At 43.8% G+C, this 22,814-nt stretch overlaps 1 protein-coding gene and 1 long non-coding RNA gene across 4 annotated transcripts in view; one reads left to right on the top strand and one right to left on the bottom strand.

Annotated features, from left to right (window-relative positions):
- The window catches only part of cntnap2a (contactin associated protein 2a), a 342,082-nt gene that overhangs the window by 81,456 nt on the left and 237,812 nt on the right, over positions 1-22,814 (top strand). The gene's annotated exons all lie outside the window — the stretch shown is intronic.
- On the bottom strand, positions 1,961-9,424 carry LOC143518263 (uncharacterized). Its single transcript, XR_013132125.1, has 4 exons — positions 9,076-9,424; positions 5,049-5,268; positions 3,630-3,896; positions 1,961-2,963 (listed from the first exon to the last, which is right to left on the bottom strand). It is a non-coding gene; the product is annotated as an uncharacterized LOC143518263 (long non-coding RNA).

Here is a 22,814-nt window from a genome sequence, read left to right on the forward strand (position 1 = left end):
GGGGGTGAGGTAGAAGTCACACAGCCAGCCAGGACCAGACTCAGAGCTGTGGCTATTTTGAGCGGTTGAACCTGAGCAATGCCTTGTCCTGCTGTCAAACAGCCTACTGCAAACAACCGTGTGTGCGTGGACTGTGGTCCTGGGAGCTGTGCTTGTGTTTGGTCTGACGCTCTCAAAATCTGAACACAGCTTCAATGGCAATAATGACACTTGTGGGCGTTTGGACAAACAGGAAGTAACATATACCTTGATTGGTATGCAACAACATGCTGACAGTATGGCAGATGAGACTGAATGAAGGCCAAAGATAGTGAGAAAGTTCATGAAATGGAGGGGAAAACCTTTTGTCAAACATAAAAGCGAAGGCTACGGGACATGATCAGTGGGAGCTCCTTCTCAAGGATGGTAACAGATGAAAGGTCTGAAGATTCTGTACAGGGATGCACTTACTTACACGTCCCCACAGGCAGGTATTTCTGTGTGTCTTGTTCAGTCCCATGTTTCTCTCTGGCCCGGTTCGTCACACCCCCCAGCGCACTGACGTTCAGGTGCCACAGAAAGATGATGCTTTTCATCTTTTGAAGATCCCTTTTTTGAAAGGTTTAGCTGCTGTATTTCCCTGCCCCCTGGCTCCTCCCCCCGCTCTTTGGTTCATCCCTCAGTCCCTGACTCCTCCCACACCTACTGCCCCTCATCTTCTCTCCCCCACTTCCTGACCCCTCCCCCTACTCAGCAGGTCATCCCCTGGCTCCTCCCCCTGCTCTCCAGGTAATACTGGGCTTACCCATGCTGCTGACGGAGAGCAGTTAACACTGCTTTTACACTTTTTACACTTACTGTGGGGGTAAAACGCAAACCCCATACAGATTTAAGGGCACTTTCATGAAGTGTGCATACAGAAGCATCAAGGAGTTCAGTGCTTGCCTCTCTGATTGTGTCTCTTTCACATACACCGAAGAGAGGTTTTTTGCTGTGCTGAGTGGGTCTCTGTATACTGAATGTGTATCATATTTTTGTTCAGTATTATTGTTCAGCTTTAGTCAGAATCACTGATTGTTTAAAACACAACAATGCCACTGAGCACTGCAGCCTTCTAAATGAGACACTATTAGCACATTAACACTGTTGGACTCTTTTTCTCTAGCTGATTCTGAACTAACGTATCATCTCTCTGGAACCGTTTTCATCGATTAATTAACTAATGGACTAATAAAAGGAATTGAAAGTAATGGGTGATAAATCCTGTTTACATGCTCTCAGTAAGACAGCTTCACTAGAGGAGCAGGAGTGATGAAATGCATGTTCCCAACTGCAGTTTTTGACCCCAGGGTATTGCTAGCAATACGGGTGGCAACTTTAGACCAACTGCTCGAGTATTGCATGTCACAGTAGACAGCTTCAGTTCCCTGCAGAAGATTGTGGAAGATGTGTCAAGTGAACACTCTGGCGCTGTGCTAAGGTTAGGAAAAACAGGGATTTTTCCAGTCTTACTGCTCGAGGCAGACGACCCCGCAATGTCTGATGGGATACCCGGCACATTGCAGCCTTCTCGTGCAGCAGGACGATATGTTTGATATGTTCTGATGATCAGAAGTTAGATCTTTATGTTCTTGAAGGCACCATCTGTGAACACGTTGGGGGGGAATAGAGAAAATGTTCTTTAATGCTCACGCATCACAGGACATGATTACAATAGAAGATAATGGAGAATAAATGAGCGGCAGTTAGGTTCACTGTCACAGTTTTTATCTTCGTTTATGTCTCTGGGTTACACGACTTTCACTGGCAGTAATGCAGGACATGCGTCCTGTAAGGACGGGAGCAGAGACAACATAGAACACTTTTAGTGGACCTTGTGTAATATTGTAATAGAATGAGGCACAATTATCTTCTGTTTAACACAACAGAGTTTCGAACTGCAAAGGGATATCTTGAAAGAGGCAGACAGTTTAACTGATGTGTCCTGATTTATCTCCAAGGTTCAGAGAATCATCATTTATCGGGACTTGTATAGCGATCATCTGAAGGGTCCAGCAATATAATTCAAAAATTGTCATTATAATACATTTTCTTTAGGCAGCTGTGTTAAATAGAGACAGGTGTGAAGACACTTGCACCCAAAACCAATTAAATCTGGACACAAGCTGAAGACTTTTAAGACCATCTGATAGGAACTCAAAAGGACTCACAATGAACAACAATGGAGGAATGGAAGAAGAGACATTTTAATGATTGATATTCTGCCATGACGCTGCTCTGCTCTGGAAGTAAATTAAATCACACAAGAAGTGACTCTTGACATCATATGATGGCCTGAAATTAATTTCCATGATAATTATAACTGCAGTAGGCTTAGATCTCATTTCAGTTGAGTGTTAATTCTGTCACCAATACCCTTTGTGTTACTAGAGCCGTAGAATAAAACTGAATTATTTTCTGAACATATCTGGATCTTTGTCCAGTACTAGAGCAGACATGACCATCTGTCGGTCCTTATCTTTATTAACTGTTTATTTTTATTTATAGAAAGGTTATTTTTTGAAGGAGCTGTAAATCATTAACACCGACACTAGATTATGAGAACATTTCTCCTTTTGGAAATAAAAACCTTCTCTCACAATGTTTTCGCCTACTGACTCCCTCCTGACTCCATGTGTTTGTGTGGTGTGTGTGCAGTAGTTTGTTGGAGGTTTTAGTAGTGCAGAGGAAATAACTGTGCAGAGGCCAACACAGCTACTCTGAAGGTGAAGCAGAGCTCCTAAAATAGACACTCAACAGCAAATGGGATTCCTCACAGCCATACGAGTCTTCCCGGCTCACTCCCCAAAGCGAGGGCGGAGAAGCGTAAGTGCTGTTTCCACGAGACGAGGGCGCCTTCGGTCCCCTGCTCAGATCCGACGCACACAGGCCACGCGAGAGTCCGCACCCCTGTCAGAACCGCCCCTGTTGGAGGAACCCGCGCCCTGCGGGAGAAAGCCAAAAATGTTTCTGATGAAGATGTAGCACCCACTCTTGTAGACGGCTGATTTCAGGCCATTAGAGATATAAGAGAGTCAGCACGTCACCATCCACACCCATTATTTTCTCATTCTGAAGGCCAGGAACAAGGGTATTTTCTTCAGCAAACTCTGAACTCTGAACTCACGCTTATCGTGTCTCTGTCCATTAATGTGTAGCTTTTGTTCTTCAGTGAGAATTATGATTAATCACAATACTTTACAGGCACAGGCTTTCTGGTGTTTTTATTTTAAAAGACTTCCTGAAAGACTCTCTACCTCCATTTTAATTGGAGAGCTGCCGCGGTGGTTGGTGGGAGGGAGGGATGGGGGGGGTGGCGTTTGGATTAAATGACAATTGTAATCTCTGGGAGAACAGAAATGAGCACAGAGGATGTCACGTAGGTTTTCTGGCAGCTTCTATAATGGCAAAAACCAAATGAGGGTTCATGCAAGATAGCTGGATTGCCTCATAGTCTTTTTCCACTAGACTGTCATAACAGGGCCTCTGCCTAGTACTGATCCTTTATATACAGTGCTTACAATTTTCAGTCAGAACTTAGAATGCTTTATGTAACAAAAATTGGCAGTTTGCAAAATATAATTACTCCTTAATTTATTTAAAGTCCTTACCGCTAAGATTAAGAGAGTGAATGTGTTTTCCATCTCTGCTCTTGATAGGTTTCTCATGAGTGCACAGTGGGGCTGCATGATTGCTTTCTGTGCACAGCAGATACAGCTGTAGCGAGTTCCTGATCAGTTGCTGAAGTGAGTGCTGCAGGCAGGGCTAATGCACAGTGCGTCTCTTCCTCTCTTAAACATGAGAGCATTGTGCACTATCTCTGCTGTCCAGCTCTGTGGGCTCGGCGTGTTGTTGTCTCTCTCTCTCTGTCTGTCTCCCTACAAATGAAATAGAAGGAGGTTTACAAGCAGGTACAACCAATTTTAGTTACCTACTGGTCTAGCTGGGCTGTTTTTCTGCCTGGATATGCCCCTACTGCAACAATAACAGTTACAGTTTACTGTTACGTGGTTACTGTTTACTGTTACACGGTTACTGTTTACTGTTATGCGGTTACTGTATGATTTTACATGGTTACTGTTTACTGTTACATGGTTACTGTTTACTGTTACTCAGTTATTGTTTACTGTTACATGGTTACTGTTTACTGTTACATGCTTCATACACTTTATTGAGCTATGTAGATTTGTAGCATTGTAGAAGTATAGTAGAAAGTATAGTTTTTTCTGCTTGGTTATGAATAAGCAATGCCTGTGTAGGAGAAAACAAACAGAAACAGAATGGTTTGTTCTGTTTGCCCACTGATTCCTGCATCTGGAGGCTTACCTTCTAACATCTTTTAGTAACATGCGCATTCACACACACACACACACACACACACACACACACACACACACACACACACACACACACACACACACACACACACACACACACACACACACTGCACCACGGTCTTATGCTATGTTCTCCATTTGAGCTGTTTTCTCTAACCTGCTGCAATTCAGTGCTGTTTATGTATTGTTAGATGAAAATCTGAATCAGGATTAAATTGCTTTCATTTATTGGAAGCATTGTACATGCAACATTGATAGGTTTTATATAGATCCCAGTTGATGTTTCCCTATGGACTTTAGCAAAACTGAGAAAATGGATTTGGTCATAAAACCCACGTTTTCTGAATACCATGTGTGCTTTGTCTGCTAGTGAATCATTGTTTACATGTGCTCTGTGCTTTCTGCTTTGTATTTCTTTTCTACCTCAGCTTGTCTTTCTCATCATGGCCATTATGTCAAAAAAAAGTCCACGGACTTGATTTGAGAGTAATGATGTCACAGCGGCCATTAGCCACAGCTATTTCCTTTTACTATTTAATCAACAACTGAGTGGTGCAGACTGAGCTAACATGCAGTTCCATTAAAGTGTCGGCCGTTAGCCCCAACCCTAAACATACAAACACAATTATCTGCTCGTCTGACTCCAGCTGAATGCGTGTTTAAATATCTCGTCACAAGGCTTTTCACACTGACCTCAGAGCAGACGCTGTCGTAGTAAACCCCATCAGGTCAGATTTTGATATCCGAATGCTGCTAATTGCCCAGATGAGGCCGAGAGATATATGATGTTGCATGTGTAGCTGAGAAATGGTCAGCAGACTCCAGGCCGGTACAGTCACCTTTGACCTTTGATGTGGTACCGCTGGCTGCCCGGACGTGCTGTGATAATGGCTACTCTTCATCAGAGTGAACACTGTAACAACAGAGATCTCAAGAGTTATACTTAAAATAACTCAATGTTCAAAAAATTACCTTCTGACATCAGCACTCCGGGTGCTCCGAAAGTCTTTATGAAATCGTATTTCTTTCAAGTGTATGCCCTTTCACAGAGAAACGCCAAGCCTCTACCTCTGGGACACCCACACAACATATAGGTTTTAGGTGTAAGTGTAACGGAGAGTTTTAATTATAGCACTTATTCCAAAGTTGTCCCTGCACAAATTGAACAAAAGACAGGCGTGTTCTTCCTGCACAGAGAGAGAGAGAGAGTCCCAAGGGTGCTGCGTCTCCGGACACACCCGCACTGCGTAGTCTGTGCTCTGCTGCACCAGACGCGCTGCCTGGCAGCCCTTGATCATTTAGGAAAAGATTGATTCCCACATCAAAACGCTTATTGGTCTATCTTTCAGGTCGTGCTTCGTGTGAAGTTCCGCAATTATTCAGTTTGCGAAGTCACTTCACAGACCTGCGCTGATAAAAATGTGCCCATTTGCTTAATTTTAGGGAGGAAAATAAAAAAACAACAAACAAACATAACAAATCTATGAGCAGATAATGACCTCTCGGAGTGAGCTTTCATCAGAGAATAGCCTGGAGCTTGAAAAAACGAAGAGTCAATCAATCTTGCTGAGGGAACAATTTAGGAATTTTAAATGGTGCTCTCGCCAGGCAGACGGAACGCTGCATGCCATATATAATATTGTGGAGGAGTTTATAAGCAAACACAATGAACCCTGCCTTCTACCCTTGACATTATTGTTGTTGTTGACGTTGTTGTTGTGATGGGTCTCTGCGTGTTTATGTGGTTATCTGAGGTCATATGCACTCCATTAGTCCGAACTGGACTGCAGATCCTCATTATAAATCCGAGGATTTGCAGTCTGTTTTATTTTTATATATTGGTGTATTTTTTCTGTGTTGTGTTTATCTTCACTAATATGTGGTGCACATGCCTGGAATGGATCTTTTTTCAATTGGTATGTTGCATTAGCTGTATGTCTAATGCAAATGTGTCTGTAATTCGAATAGGATCTATAAATACAAATGGGTTGTGATTCCAGAATTGCACTGGAGCAGAAGGATCAATGTCAGATGACAGAAAAAGAGATGAACATGCTTTGATTTCTGCATCCCATCACTGTAATGTAGTGTTTTGGAGAACGAACTAGGAGTATTCTTAAGTTCTGGGCAAGCAGACTCACTTAAAGATAGGTCAACAGAGTTAGTTCAAGGTGGATTGAGTTAGTTGAAGATAGGATGAGTTAATTATAGATGGGTTGAGTTAGTAAACTGAATTAGATACAGGTAGGTAGAGTGTAAGGACTGCGTTAAAGATCTTAAAGATTAATGATATTTTAATAGAACAATGAAAATGATATTCAGCATTTTCTTGCTAAAGGCTTTAACACGTAGTGAAGTCCCATGGTATAGAACTTACTTGAGAATCTAGTGGTCCTCACATTCAAGAAGAAACCGGGTACACACCCCATGTCACCTCTCGTGCTTGGGATTGATCCTGATTTACCTTGATTGATCTTGATTAATCTTGATTGATCTTGATTGCTTAATTAGCCAGTGCGCTGCACCACTTTCTGTCCATTATGGGTGTGGACAGCCTCGCTGTGAAACAGTTTAGCTACAAAATTGCACTGGAACTACCCCACTGTCAAATCCAGACAGCATCTGGGATTAATAACACCCAGCATGGTTCATTTACTGCTTTGGTTTCAGAGCAATAGAATATAGCACTAAAAATAAAGGCGATGCTATTGTTCATTTAAGATATCTGAAAAGAGGAGTTGTGCATTAAAGTTAGTTTTTAACACCCATCTTTGCATTAATGGCCCTTCTGTCCCTTGCAAAGCGATGGCTTTCAATCAATCATATTCTCAGCGTTCTGAATAGCCCTTGATTAGACCTATCGATTGACAGGGAGAGGTTTTCAGTGGATTATAATGGAGGATGAGAGAGGTCTGAGAGCCTGCCGGCTCTGGACTTCATCGTGATTCTGCCTGGCTCCTCTCCCTCTCCCCGCCGGTCTCCCCTCCCCTGCCCTTGTTCACTGCTTCGACGTGATGATCCTCTAGCTTCGTGGAGAGCCCAGCTCTCCATCACGCAGGTGTCAGCCCCGTTCTCCGATCACACGCGAGGGCCTTGTACAGATCCACACGTGTGACGCCGTGCGGCCTAAGTTGCTGCTGAGGCAGACATTCCCCGCGAGCTGGACTCCTGTTGGGGGGGCCTCAGATTTAGTATCCCATTAAGTGTGTGTGTGATGCCGGTGCCTCTGGTATTCCTGGGCAGCCCTCCGGTTGTGTGAGGCTGATCCCAGAACAGCGGCTGCCAGGCAGACTATAAAGCCGTAATTACCTGAAGGTCAGTGGGATGTGTGTCTGTGTCCTAAGGACAGGAGTGAGCAGAGGGAGGCAGCTGAGAGGCCTGAGTCGCCTGGCCTGACCTGCTCAGCTCTTAATGAATGCGGCGCATCTGTTGAGCCAGAAGCTGATTTCAGCCTTTTTTCACAAGCACGAGGAAGGAGAGTAAAACACACTCCCTCCCCCCGTCACAGTTAGGTGGCTGGCTGAGTTGACGGCCCGTCTGACTGTCAAATGAATATTAATATGAATATCTGAGGACAAAAGGACGAGGGGACACACATGTGCTGTCTTCTGGAAGCGGGACATGTCCAGAGTGCTTGAGAGGTGATGTCAACCTCCACTCCATAAGACATCTACACAGGGTGTGTGTGTGAGTGTGTGTGCATGCTGGTGTCTCTCTCACCCTCTCTCTCTCTCTTGCCCTCTTTCCCCCCCCCCCCTCTCTCTCTTTCTCTCTCCCTCTCACACACCCTCTCTCTCTCTTGCCCTCTTTCCCCCCTCTCTCTCTCTCTTTCTCTCTGTCCCTCTCACACACCCTCTCTCTCACCCTGTTTCGCCCTCTCCTGAGCCTGCGCTCGCTCTGACACGTTTGCTAATTGTGCAGCATGATTCGTTTGTAATAAAAATGCAGTCTCATGCATTTTTAATGGAAGATATTTAATCCCGCTCACACAAACCTACTTTGTGATAGTACAAACAGGTGTGTGCATGTGCATGTGTGTGCGTACATGCAAGCTACACACTTCTCTTATATCATTGTATTTTGCATAAGAGTATGAACACCTTTTAAGCATCTTTGACCTGTTAAGCCAGTGCAGTACAGACATTACATGGCCTCTTTAAGTTGAACAGCTGCAGGGTAGCTGACTGAATCTTTGATTAACAAACTCGGTGACTTTCTAAATGACTGAGGGGTGACTTAAGGGGCACTTTGTCAATGTAAATAATGCATTTTAAAGCGAGCCTGAGTCGCAAAGGTAGAAAACGTTTTGATTTCCATTCTGTGACGTGTCCCCAGATGTCTCTTAAACAGAAGAGATGAGAAGGGAGATCTGTAGACAGGCCGGGTCTGTGAGAGGCAGGACGGTCCCGTCTCTCTGCCTGCGTGAGCGTCTCAGAAAAAGCACCACAGGTGGACGTTTGCAGAGCAGCAGGAGTGTCCCGTGCGTTCAGGACTCTGCATTATGGGTCATCTCCCAGCAGAACAATTGATCTGCATCTTGATCAGTTACTGCATAGCCACATAGCAGGAAAGGAGAAATCAGCTAGTCAAGGACTCCTAGCAAGACGATTGCTTTCACATTTGTGTGGGCGTGCGGATATAAATAAGCAGTAAGTATGAAAAACATTTGCAAAGCAGCTGCACTTTTTTTGGACATCTAATGAGGCTCTACAGGGCTTACCTGAACACTCCCAGGCCTCCCTCTGCTACGGGGGCTCTGTAGCGTCCCGTTCTGGACGATGCTCTCTTCCTCCGACGCCCTCTGAGACGATGGCTCTCTGTAAACAACGGCTTTATCTCTCAACCAGCAGGGTGTTGTTCCGTTTGAGCGACGACCGAACGAGCGTCCGGCGGCGTCTCTGCATCACAGCAGCGTGTATTAAACACACGAACGAGGTTGCGTGTGTGTGTGTGAGCGCCGTCCTCAGTTGCGGGTCACATTCACACATGCTTCTAGCTGATCGATGACCGTTGTTGTTGCGGTGTGTTGCGGAGCACAGAGACAAATATCAGAGCGCAGCAGGGTTTCATATGAGAGAGAAGAGCCCCACACAGCCATGAAAATGATTTGAAAACACTTAAAAAAATTAAAAAGAAAATCTGAATTGAGTCAGAATGTGTTGAGGCTTTCTTGGGGGTTTAAAGCCATTTTTTGCCCTGTCGCTTTCTGTCTCATCTCCTGAGCAAATCAAATAAGATCATATTATGGTTACATAAGATAGTAAAATATAATATTAAAAATAATAATAGTCAACTATTAACTTTAACCCTTGATAACAAAGCAATCATTTGAACAAATAACTTTGAACACAACGCAGCATGTCTCCACCATTAGTTGTGTCTGTGACACTGTTTTGCCGTTGAAATGCAGACCGATAAGCCCGAATACCTCCCACAGTCTCAGAGGTGGAACTCCACTGAGCACGGGGTGCATGTCTTCCTCTCGGGAGTGTGTGTGTGATCGATGTTTGTTTGTTTGTTTGTTTGTTTGTTTTTCACTTTGTACATTACACATTCTAAAATAATGGTTTCAGGTGCGGTCATGACGGTAGTGAAGAGCACTGACAGGACACCTAAGAAACCATATCTCACAACCAGTTTATTTTTCTGTCAAAGTTCTGCAGTGTAACCTCACAGTCAAACCAGAAACTGTCATCATATTATAACTCAAGAGCCACTGTGTATGAGGCACCCAGGTGTTTGCTTTAGGAAAGCCGTGTGAGATAAGGAGGCTCCAGGACCCACACGTCTCCCTGACCAGACAGCTGGCCTTCAGGAGAATGAAGCCACACCAAAGGTGATGTTCAGACTCAATTCATGTGGTTTATTCTAGAAATATTCAAACAGTACAGTCTGAAAGTGCCACAGTAAACCACAATCTGGAAAAACCAGTGAATGATGAGGGGACCTTTATGCGTTGTCAGGAAAATGGACATCCCAACTTTGTCAAGGATTTTAATTAGAATTTGGGGTTCATATTAGTTTCATTACATTTCAGATTCTTCTGCCTCGAAGTGTAACTAGTTTCATTTTATATGCAGCAATTATTTTCATGAAATGTTGAAGATGTGTGAGGGGAGGCTGATCCCTGTGACTCCAGCACTGACGGCCAGTGTAAGGGGAAAGCAGGTGTTAACAAATGGCTGCCAGCACCAACACATGCTCTGATCTCTTCATCGCACAGCAGATGTGTGGGAATTGCATGTTAGCAATGTTAGCAATGTTAGTATGTTTTGGAGGAGAGATATAGTGGAGCTGAGAGAGTCCTTTGGACTTACACACTCTCTCTCGCTCTCTGTCTCTCTCTCTCTCTCTCTCTCTCTCTCTCTCTCTCTCTCTCTCTCTCTCTCTCTCTCTCTCCCTCTCTCATTTTCTACCCCTCTCTCCTCCTCCTCTCTCTCTCTCTCTCTCTCTCTCTGTCTCTATGAATCTATCACATTCAGGTAATAGTTTCAATGTTGCTTTTCTATTACTTATAGCATGATGTGTATTGCCTCATTGAAGTGTCTAACCAGTTGTAATGTGTAACTGATTGGCTTGTATTATGTTAATAAATCCTGTGTTAACTGTTTAGACAGCATTATGTAATATAAATGCTTAAGTGCTCAGTAACCCGAGTGAAAAACCAGCTGTATTTCCAGATTGCCGACACCGATCCCTAGTAGAGTATCCAAACTGCTGTTTACCGGGTTAAACCATAAATTAGGTTAGCCAAACGGTAAACCTCTGACAGAGCAGGCTAGTGTTAGCATTAAGGAACATTACGAAGTTGGTTACACATATTCTCATGACTTACGCTGGGCTGTGCAGTAGAAATCGCTCTTTCTAACACGTGTTAATTATAATATAGAGTGGGTTGAATGTATTAAGGTTTACACACATTAAACCTTCACCTCCGCCACATCACCGGCTGTAGGTGTGCGGGGTAGTGGTAAGTAATCCCGTAACGAACCCCCTGCAGGACAGACTGGGACTGTAGCCATAGTTGTTGATGAGGCCTGCCGTAAACAGCACCGTGCGTGCGCAGGCTAGCTCCTGGCTCCGGTGTCCTGAACACCGCCACATTAGCCTCTGTTGCCTTTAGCGCCCATTAACCTGAGCAGACCCTGAATGCTTTCTCATTACACACCCGCTGTAGCTGGGGGCGGCCGGAGAAAGCCTATTAGAAAATTGAGTTTGCTGTTAATTACCTCCAACCTAACTCGGTCTAAAAGTATTGTACATTGTGAAATATGCTTCTTCTTTTTTTTACATTTTCTTTATTGACTTTAGTCAGTTATTTTATTTTTCATTAGAATCTGGTGAAGGGATATCCATTGCTAAACAATTTCTGTATTTTAATAGTTGGTTTGGAACATCAAAGCCACTATTGTTACCAAACATGGTACATTTTAATTAGAACAGGCTGACACACTTTCGTCCGGGTCTTTCAATAGAGAACAAAGCAGAAGTTTCAGTGGCTTCACATGAAATTGCCTATTTAACTATTTAACTAGTAAACCTGTAGCTGCCTTTTGTCCAGTAATTGTACATCACCAAGACATCTTCCTTCTCATGGAATGCATTAAGGGAAGCTGATATTTGTACTGATGTCAAGGGATCTCCGTTGGCATGTGACTCCATAAAAACCTGCTAATTGGTATCTAATTATATTACAACTTCAATTCAGGGGGTTTAACTGTATTTAATGTGTAGTACCTTATTGCGCTGTTGTTGGAAGGTTGTGGTAAAAAAAGACCTACAGTAAATCATCTTTTTCCTCTCTGTCTATAACAGGTAATGCTGATATACATCGATCCCTCTGGTCTTCCTGTGTGTCTTAGCTACATTCCCTCATTCGTTTTCAGCTGGTTAGGACTTAACAATGGTCACTGAAAGGTTTTTATTGATTTGACAGGACTGATATAAGTTAGGCCAGGTTTTCTTTTTGGCACTCAGCCAAGTGAAGAGATTCAACATATTGTGGCTCAGTGAAGGGGTCAGTTCTTAGAGCCAGCCATATCACTCCCCCTGGCAACCGGGTTAGCCATGACACCATACACAGCTCTTGTCTTCAGAGTATCGTTGGTGGTCTCGGTCTGCAGCTATGGATGAAATCAGATGTTATTTTTTATTAATGTTACAAGAGAAAGATATGAAACTGGTACAACATCAGCGTCTAAGAGACTTGACTGCTGTAATTATGACTGTTGGGGGCTGTCTAGACAAATCACACTCGGTGCGAAATCTCTCCATGTTTGTGAATCTCCTCCTCTCCGTCATCTAGGGACCACCCCCTGATTTTTAATTCCATCTTTGCAAATCTTATTTATTCACAGTGACCAAGGAACAATTTCACACATGGGTTCTCATGCCAAACAATATGTCATCCTGCGATCTTGGAAAGATGGAAATGCCAAATTTAGGAAAGGGTAAAAAAAGGCCGCAATTTAATATTCATTGGGAGCTTATGACCCAGCACACAGCCATATCACAAACATCAAATGGTTAGGAGAGTGATATACAAGTGTGGACGTAAATTCATTTATTTACAACCACAAATGAATCTGTCTGCTCTCATATGTTTCGAAAAACTATTGCGATTTGTGTGCTCAACAAGGTCATTTCAACATTGTGCAGCAAACACGAAGAAAATAAATTGTTATGTTCCAAGTGGTGGCTGAGGAGCATGTTGACTCAAAACGTGTTAAATGTATGCTTTGAGATATTTTATATCAGAATGTATAATGACACCAAAGTGATTTGCATCAGATTGGTCCAGAATTACATTAGCTGTCCTACCAACTCCACAATGATTCTGCAGTAAGTAATCTTTGGACCATCTGTTTAGGATAGGCATGTCATCCTTTTGGTTTTAGATCAACAAGATATTTAGATATAACCAGCAGCTAGATCTTCAGACATAAGACCACCAGCTAGACCTCCAGACATAAGACCACCAGCTAGATCTTCAGACATAAGACCACCAGCTAGATCTTCAGACATAAGACCACCAGCTAGATCTTCAGACATAAGACCACCAGCTAGACCTCCAGACATAAGACCACCAGCTAGACCTCCAGACATAAGACCACCAGCTAGACCTCCAGACATAAGCTAAGAGACCACTATTTATACCAGTTTTAACAGACAGTCAATTCAATTGTCAGACAGCTGTTAACAGACTACCTGTAAGCCTGCATAATGTTCCCAGTACACGGAGAAATGAAAGCCTGCGTAATGTCCCCAGTATAATGTCCCGGTCACAGTCCCCTCAGCAATGCCTCTTTTTTTGGTTTGGTTTGTTTCCTGTTTTGTTCTTTGAGCTTTTATTTTGACATTTCCTCTTGTGTCTACCTTCACGGCCCTGTATCTTGTGTCTCCACCCTGTGTATTAGTTTCACCTGTGACTCGTTACCCTGTAGTTTCCTAGTCATTGCACGTAGGCCCTGGTTGTTTGGTTCTGGTTTCTGCATAAGCTCAAGTGTGTCTAGTTGTTTAGTTTGTGTGTAGTTCCCAATCTGTGATTCTGTTCTGTTTAGTCTTAATATCCTGGCTTGTTCTTTGCTTGTTTTAGTCCTCTTGCCTTTATGATTTGTATGTATGGTTTATCTCTGTTGTGTTGGTTTGTCGATGTCGATGTATATTTGATATGTCCAGTATGTCGTTTAGAGAATTGTCTTTAGTTGTGTATTTAGTAGTTGCTTACGTTCTTTATTCTGGTTTGGTTTGTCTTTGTTTTTTGTTTTCTTATTGTTGCCATCCGTATGTAGTTGTTAATAAATCATCATCAAAGATCTCCAGCACTTTTGTCAAGCCTGCCAACCCAAGTCATTACAGTCCACAGTAACCGTAGAAATGAAAGCCTACGTAATGTCCCCAGTAACCGTAGAAATGAAAACCTGCGTAATGTCCCCACTACGCATAGAAATGAAAACATGTGTAATGTCCCCAGTACGCGTAGAAATGAAAACTTGTGTAATGTCCCCAGTACGTGTAGAAGTGAAAACCTGTGTAATGTCCCCAATACGTGTAGAAATGAAAACCTGCGTAATGTCCCCAGTACGCGTAGAAATGAAAACCTGCGTAATGTCCCCAGTACGCATAGAAATGAAAACCTGCGTAATGTCCCCAATACGTGTAGAAATGAAAACCTGCGTAATGTCCCCAAAACGTGTAGAAATCAAAACCCGCGTAATGTCCCCAGTACGCGTAGAAATGAAAGCCTGTGTAATGTCCCCAGTACGTGTAGAAATGAAAACCTGTGTAATGTCCCCAGTACGTGTAGAAATGAAAACCTGTGTAATGTCCCCAGTACGTGTAGAAATGAAAACCTGCGTAATGTCCCCAGTATGTGTAGAAATGAAAACCTGCGTAATGTACCCAGTACGTGTAGAAATGAAAACCTGCGTAATGTCCCCAGTACGTGTAGAAATTAAAACCTGCGTAATGTCCCCAGTACGTGTAGAAATGAAAACCTGCGTAATGTCCCCAGTACGTGTAGAAATGAAAACCTGCGTAATGTCCCCAGTATGTGTAGAAATGAAAGCCAGCACAGCGTCCCCAATTCCTGACGCATTGCAGATCCCCTCTCCATCTCCATCAAATACTATGTGTTGTCCTGGTTACAGACCATGTGCAAGCTTCTGCCTTTTAAAAGGCAAGGAGAACGTGGTGTGTGAATGCTGTGTGTGTACGAGGCTCTGAGGTCGATTATCAGTGAAGCTCTGTTCTCCGAGATTCTCCCCAGAGACCCATAAAGTGCATTTGTCTACCAGTTGTGACACGTCTGACGATCGTTTTCTTTGTGCTTTATCTGAGACTCTCTCCATCAGGACAGCCTTTGAATGTCTGCCACAGCGAGGTGAAGCGGCAAAGACTGTGGCAAAGAATGTAGCAAACACCTTCAACAGTCTGCCAGTACTTAATGCTTAAATGTAGCTGTCACCTGATGCACCACGGCAGTACTTAGTTCTTAAATTACTAAAAACACCTTATGCACTGTGCCAGTATTTAGTGCTTAAATGTAGCAAACACCGTACCCACTGTGCCAGTATTTAGTGCATAAATGAAAATCTGCTAATCCAGCCATGCCTGTATCTTTCTGGCCTGGGGGTGATACTGCTGTTTGTCACCCCACCTGTCTCACGTTCCTGCTCCTCATGTCTGATCAATGGGGCACTCTGCAGTGGCATTCCTTGGCCTGAGGGCCTACAAGAGTGACAGCAAACCCTTGAGAGGCAGTCCGAATCATGGCCGGCTTCCGTGAGGATCTCTCCACTGCCTCCTGGGCTGGGTTGCTGGATGACACGTGTTCCTATCAGTCAATCTAGAAAGGCAACACCTCCTCTCCATGGCACAGCTACACCACCACAAAGAACACCTTTACACCACCACCACCACCTCTACTCACCACACCTACACCACCACAAGCATGTTAATGTGCATGGCACTGTACTGAGAGGCCTATTCATTGATCCCTTCTTTCGCTGGAGAGTCCCTCCCTCAGCAGACCTTCGACCGCGTTCTGACGGAGTGACAGGTGTGTCCCAAATGTCTCCTGCCTTTTGTCCATCACACTTCTGCTCCGGCTCTGGAGATGTGAACCACCGTCAGATCTGACTGACTGCTTTACGCAGGGAAGTCAGAGTTTATTGATGCTCGCAATCTCCTGCTGTGCAGAAAGCTCTCTTGTGTTGCTTTGTACCATGTGACATTTACTGAAATTTGATCTTAGCTACACACATGAGCCATGCTCACATTTCTGTGGCTTTCTCTTGCAACAACACATCAATTTTAACAGGCAAGAAGCCCCACTTGTGTAGTTTATTTACACAGCAATGCTGCATTTACCTGCCTTTGTCGAACACTAGCATGCACTTATTCACTCATTAATCTGATTTATGCACTCTTTATATGTTTAATTTATTTCAATAATTATTTTCCTAAAATAGGCACAGTCCAAATGAAATTTCCAGCAGTGCAGAGATAAATGATTAAAATTATTTGATAATAATCTATTGTTGAATTGTCATATAGAACAAAATGGGGCCCATTGCTTCGAGCTTGAAATGACTGTAATTATCCTCATCGGGCTTTTACCTTCACCTTGTGAGAATTACCTTGACAGCAGTATTATTTAAAATGCTTTTAGTCCTCTCGCACTATATCCGTCATCTCCACCTGTGATATATGAGAGAGAGAGGGAGAGGGAGAGAGAATACCTTGGAGCAAAAAAGGTCTTGCAAGATGATCAGTGAGTTAGACAGACAAAAACAAGATTTGATCTTGGATAGTGGCTGATCACACAGGGCTGAGAGCAGCCAGTGGAATACTGATTAAGGCTGCACCTCCTGCACATTCAGGTGACAAGAAGCAGAAAAATAAGGTCATCAGGTGGACACGGGAAATCTGGGTGACGCTCTCGGAGTCCAACATGCATGTCCATCTGCTGTAGAAACACCATCACTGCTAAACAGGACAAGGACTGCACGCCTTTGGCTGACACACTAACGTCCTGCTGGTGTTCTCTATGCCCGCATGTTTGAGATGATCTCAGGGGTATGTTTGAATTGAGATGATCTCAGGTATCGGCGCACCTACACCATTCCAAGTACCCACATTTTCAAAGACCCAGTTTAGCAGAATATGCTCACTGGCCACCTATGTTATAGGTACACCACGATACAGGAACACCACCAAATGGATACACCATCTTATAGGTACACCTATCTTATTGGCACACCTGTTAACAGTCAAAGTCAAATTTATTTATATAGCGCTTTTTACAACACATGTTGTCATAAAGCAGCTTTACAATGCCACTGACTTGCACTAGCAAGACTTTTGTGGATGCTGTACACTACCACCTCACTACCACCTCACTACCACCTCACTATTACCTCACTACCACCTCACTACCACCTCACTACCACCTCGCTATCACCTCACTACCACCTCACTACCACCTCACTACCACCTCACTATCACCTCACTATCACCTCACTATCACCTCACTACCACCTCACTTTTACCTCACTACCACCCAACTACCAGAGCAGTTTATCACTGCCATGTTGATGCTGGCCTGCCATATAATACCTGGTCTGCAGCACTGCTTTGGTCAGAATGTACAATTGCTTAATTCATTTAATGTTTAATACCTTTGGCTGTCATTGGTGCCTTAAAGAGTACTATAAGTACCCAGACCCCATACCCAGGCCCCATACCCAGACTCCATACCTAGTCCCCATACCCAGGCTGTCACTGGTGCCTTAAAGAGTACTTGAAGTACCCAGTCCCCATACCCAGGCCGCATACCCAGGCCGCATACCCAGTCCCCATACCCAGGCCGCATACCCAGGCTCCATACCCAGTCCCCATATCCAGTCCTCATACTCAGTCCCCATACCCAGGCAGTCACTGGTGCTTTAAAAAGTACTTGATGTACCCAGGCCGCATACCCAGGCTTCATACCCAGGTCGCATACCCAGTCCCCATACCCAGGTCGCATACCCAGTCCCCATACCCAGGCCCCATACCCAGTCCTCATACCCAGGCCCCATACCCAGGCCCCATACCCAGTCCCCATACCCAGGCCCCATACCCAGTCCTCATACCCAGGCCCTATACCCAGGCCCCATACCCAGTCCCCATACCCAGGCTGTCACTGTTGCCTTAAAGAGTACTTGAAGAACCCAGTCCCCATACCAAGACCCCATACCAAGACCCCATACCCAGGCCCCATACGCAGTCCCCATACCCAGGCTCCATACCCAGACCCCAGGATCACCCAAGCACAATCAATCTGAAATGTGAAGTTTTAGAATGGCATTGTATACTTCAAATACACCACCGAGTGCGTATACAATAGATTTCTTTGCCTATTATTTTATTTTGGTGTGTATAATTGAATGCTTTAAGGAGTCTGACTAATTACAATACCTTGCATAATTATCACTGAATACATAGGCAAATCAATTTTCTGCATAAAATCGGCTTAAGTGTGGTTTTGCAGAAAGGCAAAGTTGTCAGGAAGCAGAAAGGTGGTGAGTGAAGGCGGAGGAAGCCATGGCCATGCTGACCATCAGCACACAGACATTTCCTCCGGCAAGGTGAACGAGACACGTACCATACCAACCATATATTTACAGACACTGTGGAAAGGGGACAAAGGAGACAGACAGAGCAGGAGTCAGAAGCACATGGAGAGATAAGAGAAAAACATAGAGATGGAGGAGGAAGGAAGGGGGGTGAAAGAGTGCACAGGGAGAAGGAATGGAGAATGAAAAGAGAAAGGTGAAGATAGATGGAGACATACTGAGGGAAAGAGAGACAACGAGAGAAAGAGAAAAAGAAGTGGACACATACTGAGAGAGTGAGACGACGAGAGAAAGAGGAAGAGAAGTGGAGACATAATGAGAGAGAGGGACAAAGGGAGAAAGAGAGACAGATGGAGACATACTGAGAGAGAGAAAGAGAGAGTGAAAGAATAAGGGTGGAGGTAAGAGAAGGTAAGAGAGAGAGAGAGAGAGAGAGAGAGAGAGAGTGCTTGATTATAAAGTGAGATTTGTCTTCCCCTCCCAGGAGGACATGTTTAAATGACCTGCTAATGGTCCTTGTGTTTACTTACTCACTCATGATTGCACCACTGACAGGTCCAATACCTCTAAGAAACATACGTGTGGACAGCAAGAACCATTTTTCTAAGGTAGATTACAGACTATTTCTCAATTTCTCAGGACCACAAAGAATTTTCTCTCATGCTAAGATTTTGTGGCATAGCCCAAGACCTGCATTTGCACACAGGATTCATGTACTTGCCTGTATGTTCCCCTCGTGTGCGCTAGCAGATCTGGAGCGCTGTGATGGATATCTGGGTAAACCGACAGCGTGGTCCACAGTGAGTGGCAGACGGACAGCTTGCTCTTAGCTCAGGGCAGAGGTGTTTGTGTAGCAGAAAATGCCACATGGACAAGTAAATCTGTTTCCGTGAAAGATTGCCTCGTTCCCGGCATCTCACAGGTTTCTTGGATTGAACAACAATTTGCCAGAAGCCCAGTAACGTAACACCCCATATTGCTTTGCATTTAAATCAGGTGTTATTACTAGGGAATTAAGTTCTCTGTAGCAGAGGAAAACCTCAGAATCCAACAAATCTCAAAACTTTTATTAAACCATTATTAACTGTAAGTGCAAACAGTCGTTTACAATTTTATTTTAGGGGTTTACTAGACCACACTTACATGCTTCAGTGTTCCAAAAACACATTATTTATCTCATGCTGTACACCCCTCTTCCCCCTGTCTCAAAGGCTCCGTTAGAGCCCCTGTGTCTTTAATTGGTTTGGTCAGACGCCAGAAAGGCTCCGCCCCTGTTTAACAGAACCTTCTTTCCTGAGCAGATGTAAACACAGGTGTGTTTGAAATGTAAGACATTGTTCCAGTGTCCAGTGGTGTCCAAGCTGTTCACAGTTCCACAAACAGAGTCCTCTACAGGCGGGAAGAATTCGGCATAGTACATGTGTGAAAATACCTGACAGGGATATTAGAAATCATAACACCAAGACCACACTTGAACACCATTTGCAGGTTGAGCATGATGGGTAATAATCCCAAGGTCTTAGGTTTGAGTACCAGGGAGTGCAAGTACAGTTATACTGATAGAAATGTCGTTCGTTCTGGAGAATTGTCTGCCAAATGCTGACAACGAGCGAATGATCTTAGAACACAGTGTGATTGGATGTCAAGTTGTCTTCATTACCACAGCAACAGCTTAACTGCTGCCAACGTAACACTTGAGCACTTGTAGAGGTTTCTTGTTTGCATTAAACATCACAATTCCACAAATGATATATAGGCTACTGGTTGTGGATCTGAGTCTTTCCCTGGGCCACAAAGCCTGCCATGTCCTTCAGGAGTCTGAACGTCCACCGTTGATCTGCGTTTGCTTTTTGAAGCAGTCCTCCTGGAACAGTGGAGGGGACGGTAGTGGAAAAACATCTCAACCAGTCACGTCTTTGTGGTACTACCTTTGGCAGAGCGTACAAAGATGTCCCCTCACAGCACAGAACTCAGCATCTCATCCATATGGCTGGTCTTTGGCCTACACTACTTGCTATGCATTGTAGGAGGGTGTACCAGGCCTGCCGGTAGGTGGGCAGTGTGGAAAGTGTTACGCTTTTGAATCACCTTGTAACCAAGAAAGCGGCTGAGGTTCTAACGCAGCATTTCAGGAAGCTGAGAAAAGGAGTTTGTTTGAGAGAGTGAGTTACTCCCTCTGGCATGTACTTTGAGCTTTGTAACTTTGTGGACCATTAATACACACAAAAGGTTAGATACATGCTAAAAGAAAAGGATAAATAGGTCCCCTTTAAGACATGTGCTTCTGCTTGATCAGCAAAACCAAGGTTCTGATTGTTGACTTCAGAACAGGGTGCAGAGAACATATTCCACTGATCACCAAGGGGACAATGGTGTCCACATGGCTGAGGGTCTCACCTGGTCACTCAACACCTCATATGTTGTTAAAAAAGTTGAACATTGCCTCCACTAAGACTGAAAGCTGAAGAGAGTCAACCTCCTTAACAGCTCCTCGGCAACTCTAGCCTTATGACAGTGTGGTACAGCAGTGCTACTGCTGAATACTTCTGCAGATGGTGGAGAACGAACATTACTGTTCTCCACACTACACATTACACTTTACCTGTTACTCCAGAACACATATCGCACTTTATCTGTTATCCAGAACACATATCGCACTTTACCTGTTATCCAGAACACATATCACACTTTACCTGTTATCCAGAACACACATTACACTTTACCTGTTACTCCAGAACACATATCGCACTTTACCTGTTATCCAGAACACGCATCACACTTTACCTGTTATCCAGAACACATATCGCACTTTACCTGTTACTCCAGAACACATATCGCACTTTACCTGTTATCCAGAACACATATCGCACTTTACCTGTTATCCAGAACACGCATCACACTTTACCTGTTATCCAGAACACATATCGCACTTTACCTGTTACTCCAGAACACATATCGCACTTTACCTGTTATCCAGAACACATATCACACTTTACCTGTTATCCAGAACACGCATCACACTTTACCTGTTATCCAGAACACATATCGCACTTTACCTGTTACTCCAGAACACATATCGTACTTTACCTGTTATCCAGAACACATATCGCACTTTACCTGTTATCCAGAACACGCATCACACTTTACCTGTTATCCAGAACACATATCGCACTTTACCTGTTACTCCAGAACACATATCACACTTTACCTGTTACTCCAGAACACATATCGCACTTTACCTGTTATCCAGAACACATATCGCACTTTACCTGTTATCCAGAACACGCATCACACTTTACCTGTTATCCAGAACACATATCACACTTTACCTGTTATCCAGAACACACATTACACTTTACCTGTTACTCCAGAACACATATCGCACTTTACCTGTTGTCCAGAACACACATTACACTTTACCTGTTATCCAGAACACGCATCACACTTTACCTGTTACTCCAGAACACATATCACACTTTACCTGTTATCCAGAACACATATCGCACTTTACCTGTTATCCAGAACACATATCACACTTTACCTGTTATCCAGAACACACATTACACTTTACCTGTTACTCCAGAACACATATCGCACTTTACCTGTTGTCCAGAACACACATTACACTTTACCTGTTATCCAGAACACGCATCACACTTTACCTGTTATCCAGAACCCACATCACACTTTACCTGTTACTCCACACTACAGGATTAGGGTCAGGGTCAGGGTCAGCATTAGGGTCAGTATTTGCAGTGATTCTTGAGAGCAGTTATTTTTTGCTCTGGAATGGAAGGAACTCTGTGAACTGCCTGCTGGTCCAAACAACAAGCTTACAGCTTTTTCTGGGTCTTCCCAAAGGCTCAGGCCAGTTAAGGAGAGTGAAATGGCCTGAATAGGTGGAAGGATACACCCCTAATGATGGCACGCTTCAGCCCTCTGGACAATGCCTGCAACCTACAGTTTTATCACTAGTGCATGGAGATCTTGTGCTGTAATCCTCCTGATTTTGCCCAAGCCGAAAGCTTGTCTGTCACGTAGAATGTCTGTCTGGTTTCATTCCTCTGTAACAGGAGAGTGCATAACATGCTCACACTTTTTCCTTCTGACATACAAAGTGTCAACAAAAAAAACATCTGCATTAAAGGATCTTTATTGTGTTAATGTTTGTTCAAAATGCTTGACTTTTGCGAATGCTTTTTTATGACATGCTACATATCTCAATATACCTTGACCTGGGCAAATTTTTGGTGGACCATGAAACTTTATACAAGCACATTTTGTGCAGCTGGAGTGAAACAGTTATTATTGCCATAAAGCATTAACCCTCTCATCTCAG

This window comes from Brachyhypopomus gauderio, chromosome 7, assembly GCF_052324685.1.
Source record: "Brachyhypopomus gauderio isolate BG-103 chromosome 7, BGAUD_0.2, whole genome shotgun sequence".
Taxonomy (NCBI): Eukaryota; Metazoa; Chordata; class Actinopteri; order Gymnotiformes; family Hypopomidae; genus Brachyhypopomus; species Brachyhypopomus gauderio.